The following is a 12,771-nucleotide window of genomic DNA, read 5'->3' as shown; positions in this document are numbered from 1 at the left end:
TGCGAAAGCCATATTGGTTTTTTGTCAATAAATCATTTTCATTAAGATAAGCATACACTTGTTTAAACACCAACTTTTCTAAAATCTTTGAAGCTACAGGCAAAACAGATATTTTGTTTAATAGATACTTTATTTTCTGCAAATCAACAGATCAATCAGCAAATCAATATACATAAGGCACATGATCATGAATATGTGGAAAATATACAAAATAGATTCAAAACAGAGTCGTTTGACTTGCGTTAACAAAGATATAACAGGTAATTAATGATACAATAATACAGTATGCATGTCTATGCAGCGGGGATTACAACAATTATAATTATGGAGCGATAATGCAGAGGGCCGCCATTGTAAGCATAGCTTGAAAAGATGGCCGGCCAGAGGAAAAGGTAGGGGAGTGTACTGGTAATACTACAATACAATACAGATTCTGCTGCGAAGATAGCAGGGGAAAAACGTGATGGTGGTGGATGTGCGTGCAAGTGCTAGAAAGTGCAGAAGGGCAGATATGCTGGAATGTAGAATAATCGAATTGGTTTGCTGAAAAAGGGAACGGTATGCGATGTTGCTATTTGGGAGACCAACATTAATCATATAAATTATTTGTTTTTAATTTGTATTTGAAGTATACTGTAATAAAATGTGCTTCTTTAAGTTTGCTTTAAATGAAAACAAGGAGGCACATTGTTTCAACTCCTCAGGAAGAGTGTTCCATGTATCCGGACCGTGATGTCTAATCGACTTTTGAGCAAGTAAAAGCTTTGGATTACTTAAATGAAAATCATGGGAACGACGGGTTGGGTATGAATGAATATGGTCATTGGTTACTAAGGCATTATGAAAAAATGGTAATAAATTTCGAGTGTGTTTATACATGAATATAGCAGTTAGATATATATGTATGTCATGGGCTTTTAAAGTTTTTAGGCGATGAAATATAGGATCGGTGTGAGCCAAAAAATTTGAGTGTGTGCATATACGAAGAGCCTTTTTCTGAAGAATAAAAATTGTATTCAATTTACTTTTGCTACAGTTGCCCCATACAATATTGCAATACATTACATATGGTAAAAATAAAGTGTTATATAACATTATTAAAGTTTGATCATTAATCAAATACTTTATTCTCCTTAAAACACCAGTTGTTTTAGATATTGCTGTAGTAATATTCTGCGCATGAGTATTCCAAGTTAAATTGCTATCTAGGGTCACTCCTAGAAACTTGGTTGAGTGTTTCTCAGCAATGTTTATACCATCAATATAAATACTTTTGGGAAGGGTGGGTTGGGATTGAAGAGTATGAAAATATATAAAACATGTCTTATCAATATTCAATGAAAGCTTGTTACTTCTAAACCATTTCGAAATATTACCTAATTCCATATTAAGTGTATCAATCAGTGTTGCAATATCCTTATGAGAATAAAAAACGTTAGTGTCGTCTGCAAATAAGATGAAGTTCAAACGAGGGGAGCAATTGGTGATGTCATTAATGTAAATCAAAAAAAGTAGGGGACCGAGGATAGATCCCTGAGGGACACCACATGACACGTTAGAATATAATGAGTGACTAGATTTAAATGCAACATATTGTTTGCGATGACTTAGATAACTTCTGAACCATGACAAAGTAATCCCTCTCACGCCATAATTCTGTAATTTTCCAAGTAAAATGTCATGATCAATAGTGTCAAATGCCTTACTAAGATCCATAAAAACTCCAATTATATGTTCTTTTTTACTAAGCGCATCAATAATATTATCGACAGACTTGATTATAGCATAATCGGTAGAAAATCCTTTCCTAAAACCAAACTGATTCGTATTCAATATATCATTTCCAATCATAAACGAGTAAAGACGCTTGTAAACTACTTTTTCTAAGATTTTCGATAGAACAGGCAACAATGAGATGGGTCTATAATTTTTCACCATTAATGGATTTTCTCTTTTATAGATGGGGATAACTTTGGCGATTTTAAAAGAGTCTGGAAACTTGCCATTAAGTAGGGATAGATTGAATATATGGGTGAGAGGGGCTGCTAGGGGGTAAATTATCTTTTTCAATAAATTCACCCTCAAATTATCGGGCCCACAGGATTTACTACATTTCAAAAGTCGAACAATATCAATAATTTCAGATTCATTAATTGGAGTAAAAAACAAAGAATTTTGATTATTTTCAGATAAATATTCTTTATAATTTTTTATATCATTTATGGGAATAGATGCTGCTAAAGAAGGACCAACATATTGGCTTATAATTTGAGGGATCAGTTGTATCACCACCCTTGAATATAGGTGTTATTTCAGCACACTTCCACTCGTTCGGGATAACACCATCTTTCATTGATAAATTTACTATGTGGGTAAAGGATTTAAGGATAACTGACACAGTGTCCCGTAGGATACAAGCTATGGTGTCAAGCCCATAATAGTAGCCTTATTTCGGGGCGTTTTATCAATATACTTCTTTACCTCATCAGCTGACATTGAAGTGAATTCAAAAGTTGTACACGCTCTCGGTACATATTGTATAGGATTGTTTTTTTAAATGAACATTTTCTCTGTTTCGCAAAACAAAAGTAGAAAAGTGATTGTTCAGGGCATTTGCAACATCTTTGTACCCTGTATACTCGTTTCCATCATATATGATTTTATGAACTTTAATAGAGGATTTAGGGATTGGTATAAGCTCTCTTAAGACTTTCCACATGAGGGTGGAGTTTCCTACATTTTCCCTAATATTATCAATAACATTTTTCCTTTTAGCTTTTCTCACAGATGATGTTACCAGATTACGCAGACTTCTATATTTCTGCCACTCATAATCATTATTCATGCGTTTAGCGGCCTGTTTTGTCTTATCTCTTCTTTCTCTTATCAAAGCCTTCACACCACGAGTCATCCAAGGTGACCTCTTTTGTCGAAGCCTTTTCTTTTTGACTGGGGCATGCCTATCCAACAGAGATCTTAGTTTATGAACCCAGATGTGATATGCTTTCTCTGCTGATGTTTCTTGTAATATTTCATCCACTGAAGAGTCATTTAATCCATTTACAATTTTTTTTTTTCAATAGCAAGCTTTCTCATATAGCGTGATGAAATATAACAGTGATTACCAGCTGATTTCGGTTTACACTTACGCCATGAGAAGAGAACCATTTCATGATCACTTATGCTGAATTGTAAGACTTTGCATTGTGAAATATTTTCACTCTTTAATGTATAAACATGATCAATGTGTGTTTTAGAGTGCTTTGTAACTCTCGTTGCCATGGAAACGCATTGAGTTGATGAGTATTATTCTGCTATACTTTGCATACGAGAAGTATAATACGAGGGTTTCTTGTTCAACAGATCATAATTCACATCTCCTACCAAAATAAAATCACAATATAGAGCTTCAACACTCTGGAGTATATTTTCAAGACCATGAAATATATTGATAGACGAATCTGGCGGTCTATACCACGACATTAAAAATAAAAGGCCCTTGTTTTTAAGAGTTACCTGTATACACGCTAATTCTAAGCCTTGATTATGATACTCTTAAAGGGCCATGTAATATAAAGAGCTGCGCACGTAGATAACAACGCCTCCACCATTTCGATTCCGGTCATTACGAAGCGTCTTGTACCCATCAATGCATATGTCATGGTCAAATACTGACTCATCAAGACGAGTTTCATAAAAGGTTATTATATCAATATTAGTTTTACTCAGATGTAATCGAATTTCGTCCATATTTTTCAGAAGAGAGTAAATATTCAAATGTGCAATACTTGTTCCACCAAGAGCATTTTGATCATACTTTACAGATCTATTACATGAAATGCATGGTAATATCCAGCCCATTGGAAAAATCATGCATGTAATAAGATGTTATTTCTCTGTCATCAGTTTTCTAGATCTTTGATTGATCTGATTTTTACCTTCTTGTCATCCCTGGTCAGTACTGACATTCGTCCATCGATAGTCCACACTCTCTTCACCTTCTCATGCTTCCTCGCCATATAGGCCAGGTTGCTCCTCGCTTGTGTGAGATCCTCGTGGATGTACACATTGGAGCCTTTAAGTTTCTGTCTTGCCGTTTACACCTCTTGTCGCACGTTATAGCTAGCAAATGTGGAGTCACTCAAATAAACAAAATACCAGGCCTTTTCTGAGAGGATAGTTTGGGATTTATTCTGGGTAAACATGGCTCCGGTGTCACACACTTTTACATAAAGGGGTAAGCGCCTTCTATGGTAATAAACATTATAATGTGTATATGTCTTAAACACAACATATTTTTCCCCTTTTAAAGACAGGGCTATATATATATATTCCAGAGAATAAAGAGAGTCCAAATGTTCAATGTCCAAAATAGTGTAATCAATTGTTCATGAGTTCAATAAGTGTCCGATAAGCCTGAAATCTATTTTTGGGTTTTTTTATATTTAGCATAAATCCTTAATGTCATGCTGTTTTATTTGTTTGTGGTTTTAGTTCACCAATAATCATTTAAATACCGGGGCCGACGTCGTTGTCGTTCTGAGCGTCGTGGTTGGACATCAACGCGCTCATGTTGTCGATGATCTTCTTCGACCACGGGGAAGGGGAAACCGACATCGTTGTCAATTTCGCTTCCAGGTTTGCTCGCTACTAGACGTCTCGCGTTCCACTTTGTGTTGTCGCTCATAAGAAACGCATTGCTTCCAATCTGCTTTTTGATTCGCTTTGGAGGAGACAATGCTGACGCGAGCTTCTGCTTCCTGAAAGGCCGCGCGACACGAACCCAGTCTCCTACTTTGAATAGTGGTTGTCGTGCGCGTCGTCGTTGATCCGTATACGCTTTCGCTCTTTCTTGGCGTGCTGCGATTTCGGATGCTTTTGCATTCACCTTGGCAGTTGGTGGGGTCCTAGGTTGCATAACGTTCAACCCCAACCGGAGATTCCGATTTATCATCAGTTCTGCCGGTGTCATGCCTATGGTCGCGTGCGGTGTCGACCGATACGTACGGAGGAAGATCTGGATTGCTTCATCAAATCTCTTCCCCATCGCGATACTCGCTTTGATACTCTCCTTCAGGACGCGATTCAGGCGCTCAACACCACCGTGCGCTTGCGGGTTGTATCGCGACGTCAAATTGTGACGGATATCATATCCGGCGAGGAATGCTTTAAACTGGTCCGAAACAAACTGCGGACCGTTGTCAGTGGTGATCGACTCTGGTAGTCCCCATCGTGTGAAGATTTTCTCAAGAATGTTGATGATTGAGTTCGTAGTGACTGTACCAATAGTTGCAATTTCCGGCCACTTACTATGCATGTCATGCACAACGACCAGAAATCGTTCATGGTGTGGAGCGGCAACAACTTCACCGAAGATGTCGACCTGAAGTGCTTGCCATGGTTTTTGCGGCCATGGTACGGTTTGTAGAGGGGCGGGCCTTGCGCTGCCTGCTTTTTCGCTCAAACAGCAGCTTTCACAATCCTTGACGTGTTGTTCAATGCGTTTTTCTATGCCCGGCCACCATACCGTTGCGCGACATTTCTGTTTAATCCTTACGATTCCAGGATGTCCCTCGTGTGCTATTTGTAGCACTCGCTGTTGAAGCGTTTTTGGAATGACCACTTGTGTTCCGCGCATGACTGTCACATCATCTGCAACTGAGAGTTCATGTCTGACTCTGTAATATGCGCTAAATGCGTCCGAAATTTAACTGGGCCATTCTGTTTGCAGGTAATGACGAACACTTTGCAGTACATCGTCTGTGCGCGATTCCGCTTTCAATTCCACTTGCGTGACAACCTTAGCGATTGCATGCGTAATGATCGCTTGCATATATTCTTCCGCGTCATCACTGTCGCTCCGCTGTGTGTGTTCCTGTGCGTCCGCTGTAGCGCGACTCAGCATATCCGCTACTCTGTTGCGCGAACCGGACACGTACTCCACCTCGAAATTGTACTGGTGAAGCCGATCTGACCATCTGTATATGCGCAAGGGCCGATGACCCGATCCTGATGTGGCGAGGAGCATTGTTAGCGCCTGGTGGTCGGTGCGGAGTTTGAATTTGCGACCGTAGAGATACTTATGCCAATGCTCGCATGCAAAAATACATGCCAGGGCTTCGCGTTCCCCTGTAGAGATTTGCGCTCTGTTTCCGTCAATGTACGTGACGCGTACGCGACCGGACGTTAAGTTCCCGCGACAACTTGCGACAGAACAGCGCCAACCGCTGTCCCCGATGAGTCTGTTGTGACGAACGTAACCGCGTCTGGATCAAAATGTGCGAGAACGGGGGAAGACGCGATCTTGTCCTTCAGCGATTCGAAGGCGTTCTGCTGAGCGGCTGTCCAAACCCACTGTGCGTCTTTGCGTAACAGCTGCTGGAGCGGCTCCACGATATCCGCGTACTGTGGTACGAACTTGAGGTAGTAGTTGGTGCTTCCCAGGAATGAACTCAATTCCTTGGCGTTTGTTGGTGCCTTCAATTTGCGCAACGCTTCTACGTTGTCGTGCATGGGCATGACTCCTTCCGCGGACACTCTGTACTCGAGAAAGTCGATTTTTCGAGCTGCGAAAGTGCATTTGTCCTTGTTGAGGGTCAAATTGTGCTTTGTCAGGCGCGACATCACTTCCTGCAGACGTTGGTCATGCTGAGCTTGATCATTCCCATAAATGACCGCGTCGTCGACTCCCGGGATTCCTTTCAAGACAGATGAAACAATCTTTTGAAATGCGCTAGGGGCTGAGCTCAAGCCATACGACATTCGTCGGTACGGTCGTGATTTGGCAAAAAGGTGTATGTCTGCCGTTTTAGAGCGACTACAAAGCCGAGAAAATCGACTTTAAAGTTTTGGCAGTTTCCTTGACCGTAGAAGCCACCTAAACTGTGCAACGCTCAGGGATTCAATTCCATGATTTAGTATACACTTCAAATTTAATTTCCTGATAATTTTCTTGCATCTAACTTTAAAGAATACTTCAGAATTAGCACTTTTAGCATGTTTAGAAACATACACCTTTTTGCCAAATCACGTTTACAGGGACTGCGACCCACGCTATTTTGGCAAAAAGGTGTATCTTCACATACACCGTAAGATATCATGCATTTAACTTGGCAAAAAGGTGTATGTATAGAGATACACCTTTTTGCCAAATCACGTTTACAGGGACTGCGACCCACGCTATTTTGGCAAAAAGGTGTATCTTCACATACACCGTAAGAAATCATGCATTTAACTTGGCAAAAAGGTGTATGCATAGAGATACACCTTTTTGCCAAATCACGTTTACAGGGACTGCAACCCACGCTATTTTGGCAAAAAGGTGTATCTTCTCATGCACCGTGAGAAATCGTGCATTTAAGTTGGCAAAAAGGTGTATGTATAGAGATACACCTTTTTGCCAAATTAAACGATAACAAAATATACCAGAGATTTTGTAGGGAACAGGGTGTATGTGAGACCATTTCTAATCAAATGTTAACTCTTGACAATCTTTACTTCATTATTACAAAAAGATTTAAAAATAACAATAAAGAAAAATATCAGGATGCACAACTTGTTCATCAAACATAGAAAATTGTGCGCAAATTACAACTCACCCTAGAGTCTAAATATTAACAAAACATATTCTCATGGATATGCATGGTTAAGGATTACAGCTGAAGAATTTTTCTTCTTAATTCTCCTCCCTTTTTTTCAAAAACTTCTACTTCCAATGAGATGATTCATTATATTTTTAGCTTTGTGCCCCTTTTTTTTCGACAAAAGGTTCGTTTGTTTTCTCTACTGAATGCTTTAGCAACCAAAGAGGCAGTTGTTTGCACATCATGTATCTGTTCTTAAAAACGCAGTTATCATGCTGCTCCCAATTTTTGCAATAAATTCAATAAATGTGAAAATTCAGGTAGGATCATTTAACTGTTTGCATCCACTGAGCACTTTGAGCAGTACATCCAAGTATCATTTCCAAAGACAGGGACACATCTTTCTCTAGACCTTTGTCTGTAACTGCCACTAAATGTCTGTTAGGTAACAGCCCCATACGCATAGCGTAATGGGTAGCCGATCTTACAGTCACACAGCACACCATTACACCATGTACAGGCTTCTACATGCACTGCACAGCACGGACAGTGCAGGGATCACTGTCATTTTGAAGCGTAGAGAACTCTCATCCCACAGCCACACTTGCCGGAAAAGCTGTCATTTCAACAGAAATGCTAGATTTTACGAATCTGCGCATCTACTGGCATAGAAGTGGCCATAGAAGTCTAGGACAAACGTTAGATCTGAACTTCTAGATATTAGGTTGTATCTACTCACCGACTAGCAACAAGGAGAAACTTCTGCAGTGCAACGGGCTGCCAGTTTGAGTCAGGAGCATGGCCCGCCACCGCACCGACCGGTGAAACGGTACACATACATGCCAGCAGCACGTATAACAGAGTATATAATATACACAGAGTATAAAAGATACACCTTTCTGCCTTATCATACTTCGCAACTATAATTCATGATTCATTCGGCAGATGGATGTATCTAAAGATACACCTATCTGCCAAATCTTTAAGCTCTTCCCAGCGTGCACGGTTAGAGGTGTATCTAGAGATACACCCTTTTGCCAAATCATGTAGTTCTCTATCCTGGTACGTCATTGTACGTCAAGGGTGTATGTAAAGATACACCCTTTTGCCTAATCAAAAGCAGGAAAATTGATAAAATAATACAGAGATAGCCCCAAGTATCTCGGAAACAAAGGATCGCTGACTTACGAAAGTTGGTCACATGACAATTTCGGCATCGAAAACCCCCCAAATGGTAAAAACCAAAAACATGATATTTTTCAGACATACACCTTTTTGCCAAATCACGACCGGGTACTGAAACACACCCTCATGCGTGACAAACGCTGTGAGGTGTCTGCTTTGTTTTGCCAGGGGGACTTCCAGGTAACTCCGTCGCATGTCCAATTTCGTGAAGACAGTCGCCCCATGAAATTTAGCTGATAGTTCATTTAGCGTGGGAAGTGGGTATTTGTCAGGAATGATCGCTTTGTTGACTGCCTTGAGGTCCACGCATAACCTCAGTTCACCAGTTTTCCTCCTGGCAATGACAAGGTTTGATATCCAGGGAGACGAATTAACTCGCTCAATAATATTGTCCGATTCCAAGCGTTTGAGCTCGTGTGAGACTTCCTCACGCACAGAAAAGGGAAGTCTCCGCAGTCCCTGCGAAACAGGCTTAACACTGGGGTCGATCAATCCGGGGGACATGGCAATAGCCAACGCATTCACCAAAACCATCAAAGGCGGACGGATACCTTGATGTGTAGTCTTCCGATACTGTCTGAATTTGCTCACCCTTGGGGTCATGCAGTTTGAAACCGAGTTGATCAAACAAGTTCACTCCCATCAAAACTTTGTCCATTTGTCACGTAGAATGTGAAATGCTCTAGTCTAACATGCTTGTACTGTACTGGGACTGTGACTGTTCCAAGCACTGAAATTCCAGTGCCATCATATGCTTGAAGTGACACATTTGCAGGGTTGAGCGCGTACTGCGATAAGTTCTCACGATAGAATTGTTCATTCAAGATAGAGACCTTCGCCCCAACATCAATGAGAAGAAGTAGTACATTTCCCCCAATCTCAACATCACAGCGCTTGAAATTCCCTGAATTTGCATTGTTATTGATTGTGTAGACACTTTCAGGATAGGCAGGTTCATGACTTTCAACATGTTTCACTGGTTTTTGCTTGTTCTTTGACCTGCATACTTTCGCAAAGTGATTAAACTTCCCACATGCTCCGCATTTTTTCCCTTTGGCGGGACAGTCAGCCTTTAAATAGGGTGATGTGATCTACCACAGTTCCAACAATTACCTTTATTGTATGTGGGGGTCTGTCCTTTTTTCTATACACCCTTTGTACTCCGAGTAGCATTCAAACATTTTGCATCACTGATTGCAGTTTCGATCTGAGTCGCCAGTTTCACCGCTTTGTCCAATGTTAAGGAGTCATCCTCCGTAAGCAACCTCTCCCTGACCCGAGGGATTGAAGTTGTCTCGATCAGTTGATCCCTGACCATTTCATCCGTTAATTTGTCAAACTTGCAGTCCACTACAAGGCTTTTCAGAGCCGCTGCTTACTGGGCTATGGGCTCCCCAGGTCCTTGGACACGTTGCCTGAATTTATACCGTTCAATAATGGTGCTTGTCTTGGGCCCAAAATGACTATCAAGTGCTTTGAGGGTCTCACTGTAACTAGTACACGTACCTGCAGGGTCAAGCTGCGCGAAAATCCGCTGCCCTTCTGTCCCCAGGCAATGGACGAGTATTGCCCGGCGCCGCTCATCGCTGACGGCTGTACCATCTAAGCCGCAGGCGATCAGGTAAGTTTTAAAACTGGAAAACCACCTTGGCCAACTCACTGGAGGCTCACCCGGTGTCGACAGGAAAGGTGTGGGTGCAGGAATACTTATTGTAGCCATCTTCGTCGCCAATTTATATGGAGTCACTTAAATAAACAAACATTCAGGCCTTTTCTGAGAGGATAGTTCGGGATTTATTCTGGGTAAACATGGCTCCGGTGTCACACACTTTTACATATAGGGGTAAGCGCCCTCTATAGTAATAAACATTATAATGTGTATATGTCTTAAACACAACAGCAAACTTGACGATGATGGGCTTCGAAGCAGGAATTTCGTCGCTTGTGATGCCGCGTCCAGGATGCCGTTGCCTCTCTGCTCGGTGGTACTCACGAAGCGGGATACGATGAGATCGATCCAAGTCCGACGGCCGGATGTCGACGTCCAGTTTCTCACGAATGATCTTGATGATGATATCGTCAGTTTGTTCCTCGCCGTTCTCTGCAACACCATGGAATCGTAGGCAGTATCTCCTGCTGTACTGCTCATGTTCTTCCAAGGCACTCTGGTATGAAGAGAGCTTCTTTTCCAGATCCTCTATTTTGGCTTCGAGGGCGACAAGTTTGCCGGAGTCCAAATGGAACTCCATGTTGATGGCGTTGTAGACGTAGTTGGTGACATTTTGTACGATAGCTTTTGACAAGGCCTGTACAATGGCGGAGATTACCTCTTCAGACAAAAGAGCGTCCTGAATTCTTCTCTGTAAGGTAACTGGATTAATTCCATTGTCCTCATTCGCGCCTTCCAGCTCTGTGATGAAGGAATCGCTTGGGTGGCCAGCTGACACGGTCTCAACATCTTTCGGGGAAGTGTCCGAAATTGCGCAAGCTTCACTCCCGAGGGCTTTGGCTTGCTGACTGATGGGTTGTTTGCTGTTCTTTAGTGACAAGTTTGTCAGCAGGATTCCTGCTCCTTTTTCGTTTCCATGGCCAGATACAGTCCCTCTTGTATACCAGGCACAAGTGAAGATACTTAGATAAGATAATGTTATGATAGCTGTGTCAAGCTCTGGAAAGATCAATATATCACAAATTCAAAACACAATCTCAGAGCACAGCTTCAGCACAGCACACCAGAATGCGTATATGAAAGCACCTCTACGCCTGCTATACGCAAATTACGCAACGTGGATACGCGCTTCCTACGCAATCATACGTACGGGACTACGCCAGTCCTGCGCGTATCATCGTAACTATTTTTCACGAGTACGCAGCTAATTTCGACGTAATGGCTAAGCAACTCTACGCAACTCAACGTAAAACCCGGTTTCCAAAGTCCACGTAGCGAGAGCGGCAACGCAGTAAGGACCTTCTGAGGAGGTAAGCCTACCAACAACTTCATCGACATAGAAAGAACGTAGCAACAATTTCTTCCGTTTCCACTAGGCGGCCACAGCGCGGCCACAACGTGGCCACTACCGTAAACGCACAAAATTGTCGCTACGTCATCGGTGCGTCAACTCTACGTAGCGGAAGTGCTTGCAAAGTTGCTACTGCGTTGTACATGTTTATGGCATGTCCAAGGCACTTCATGACTTGGACAAGGATGGAAGACCCACATGCTATCAGGGTTCACGTCATGGATACCGATGGATACTAGTTCTCCGTCAATTGGCTGCAAATGAGCAGATTCCAGACGGTCAATTGGCACTGTTATTGAGTAGACTGAGAAATACCAGTACCAGGTAGCGAAGATCTTGCTGGGCACGCCCTTCATAACACGCTGAAGGAGGTTTTTTGTAATACTTGCTGAATTGATAATAGAAGACCAGCGGTCATTCTTCAATTGTCTTTGTACTCGTTCGACCAAAAGGTAGGTAGAACGAGTCGCGATCTTCTTGGACGTTTAGCGAGAACGTATATAGCGGGAACCGTTTCAACGCCGCACAAACCGCACCTGCGCGCGCAATAAACTCAGTGGGGACGCCACCAACGTAACATGAACGTCGCAAGGACCTGGCGCTAGCGTAGCATGCGCGGGACGATTGTAACATTTTTCCCGGAACTATAAAATTGGCCCTACGTTCAAGGCGTATTTTTCCAGATTTTCAAGGACGTAGCGGAAACTTCCTCCGGTGTCGTTGCTATGCAGAAAACTGTGTTGGGAGACACTGCAGCGCGCTGGAGTACAGGGCCCAAGAGACAGTGTAGTGTTGGCGCAATCAAGGGTTTGTGCCTGCAAACTATCTGTCTGGCAACTTCTTCCCGATCGGATATTTTGTCAGTTTTTGTGATTTCATTATGTGCACCCATATTACATTCTTTTCACACCAAGTTTGGTCCATGGGCTCGATTAGGTAAATTACACCCGCCAAGAGGCCTTTTAGGGGGGTTCCTGGGGGAC

General features: G+C 42.2%; 1 protein-coding gene across 1 annotated transcript in view; it reads left to right on the top strand.

The window, feature by feature from the left end:
* LOC140246707 (uncharacterized) overlaps positions 1 to 12,771 on the top strand; it is a 71,833-nt gene that overhangs the window by 23,597 nt on the left and 35,465 nt on the right. The gene's annotated exons all lie outside the window — the stretch shown is intronic.

The sequence above is a fragment of the Diadema setosum genome, chromosome 3 (assembly GCF_964275005.1).
Source record: "Diadema setosum chromosome 3, eeDiaSeto1, whole genome shotgun sequence".
NCBI lineage: Eukaryota > Metazoa > Echinodermata > Echinoidea > Diadematoida > Diadematidae > Diadema > Diadema setosum.
The sequence above is the reverse complement of the archived record's forward strand: the minus strand, read 5'-3'. Positions and strand labels throughout refer to the sequence as shown.